Genomic DNA, 1,960 nt, shown 5'->3' with positions numbered 1-1,960 from the left:
CCGTCAGTTTCATAAAGGTTCTCAGCGCAGTCTCATGTATACAACGTCAATAGCCAAGGCATTTTTTTCGTAGGTTGAGTCTGACGTCCGCGACTTGATTTGGCGTCATTGCTTCAAGAAGCACCGAGACAGACTGTTTGTTGAGTCGCCTCAGGTTGTCGGTAGCGAGTTCTGGTACAAACAGAATCGTACTGACTGAAGTATTCGGAGTTGGTCTCATAGTCGACGTACTTGGAAACAGGTAGGCCCTGGTGTTTCTTCGTTTCGCCTTACGGCTCCTCAGAAGTCGCCATCGGAGAAGTCCTCACTGCTGAGCGACTAGACACTGGTATTGTGCGGTCGGTGTCCCCGTGGAGGCGAGTCCGTTTCCGGGACGCAGCCACCACTGAAGTCGCCATCCCCAGTAGAGGCGCGGGGACGTCAAGTTGCATCCGTGCTACATCCTATGGTGGCTCCCCCGTTATATACATAGAAATCAGGCGAAAATAGCTCAACTAGAAGAATAGCGTCCTGGCTCACAGGCACTTCGTCTTTGTCCTCTTATCAGCCAGACATGTGACATCAGGGTTGGGCGCCAATTACGCTCACCGGCTGTATGACGTTCGCCCCCTTTAAGGGCTTGCGAAAACCATCGACCCTATAAGGCCGTCCTGCAATGTCGCATGACTGTGGTCTTGAGTCCGTTGCCGGAGGGCAGAGGGGACAGAACAACACGGTTGTCCTTGGGTACGAGAAGCACGAGTTACCATGGCTGGCGTCCGCCGCTGTCGCAGCCCGTACAGAGCACTCTATCCTACGTCTGCACGCGTCGGCAGAACGTCGGTAGAACTCCCCTGCTGTTCACCTTGACAGCGAGATGGTCTGCAGTATGGGAAGACTAGATGACTGACAGAATCATGGAATGTGGTTCATTTAGTCAATGTAAAACATAATCCGTAGTCCTAGACCACGGCGTGCCTCATAATGAGATTGTGGTTCTGGCACCTCAATCCAGAAAAGTTGAATATTCTTTTCAGCACTCAATACTAGAAGTTCGCTCAGGTGACTGTTTGGGCATGTTGGTAGGACATGAATGCTGCACTCGTGTGTCTTAACTTCTTTTTTGCCATCGTCTTGTACGCAAAAAGCTGCATTTATGTCCTACAAACCGGCCCATATGACCATAGGGACCTTTATTACTAATACATTGGGCTCATTGCTACCCGTTCCTCGTGACCAATCGGCTATTTTGGCCTTTAGCGCTAGCGCCGTTTCCAGAGCGCGTTGAATTTACTAGTGTGTCTCAGCCTCTTGTTTGTCCTCCTCTTGTGCGCAAAAAGCTGCATTCATGTCAGTACTGCAGCACTACCGCACCAGACCTAGAACAATGACAAAGGGCTCACTCTACACGACTGATATATAACCCCGGTGATCGCTAATTAGTGATGCTGCTTAACTTCCACGAAAAGAATAAAACATAAGTCAAATTAAAGAACAAAAAAAGATGTGCGTCGGCCGGGAATCGAACCCGGGTCAACTGCTTGGAAGGCAGCTATGCTAACCACTATACCACCGACGCCACCGTTGGAAGACCGCGGGGCCAAGGCATATATAGGTTGGATATATCTGTAACTACGGTGCGAGGAGCCCTTGTCGAAGGCGAGGGAAAATGGAAACCGGTCATCACCATGTATTGACCTATTTCGCCGAATCGCCGACACAGCAATTCTCCAGATGCATATGTTGTTTCAGTGCGGGCTGCCCGCATTGCGACTCTACTGTCCGTACTATTTTGATCTCGCAAAGGAGTGGACAGCTGGACAATGAAGTAAGCGATGGCCCTTGCATAAAATATTCACTTGTACGCGCGAGCTTGAACGCGAACAATGGTTTTGTTTCACTATTATCGTAAAATTGTGGAACAGCCTTCTCAGCTTGCATCAAAAAGCGAGTAACTGCGTAAGAAAAGCAATAAAAGAAA

General features: G+C 49.4%; 1 non-coding gene across 1 annotated transcript; it reads right to left on the bottom strand.

Moving 5' to 3' along the window:
- Positions 1-1,486: 1,486 nt before the first annotated feature.
- Positions 1,487-1,558, bottom strand: TRNAG-UCC (transfer RNA glycine (anticodon UCC)). The gene has a single exon. It is a non-coding gene; the product is annotated as a tRNA-Gly (tRNA).
- Positions 1,559-1,960: the final 402 nt, after the last annotated feature.

The sequence above is a fragment of the Dermacentor andersoni genome, chromosome 10 (genome assembly GCF_023375885.2).
Source record: "Dermacentor andersoni chromosome 10, qqDerAnde1_hic_scaffold, whole genome shotgun sequence".
In the NCBI taxonomy this organism is placed as follows: domain Eukaryota; kingdom Metazoa; phylum Arthropoda; class Arachnida; order Ixodida; family Ixodidae; genus Dermacentor; species Dermacentor andersoni.
Note: the sequence above shows the minus strand (reverse complement) of the source record. Positions and strands in the feature narration are given on the sequence as shown.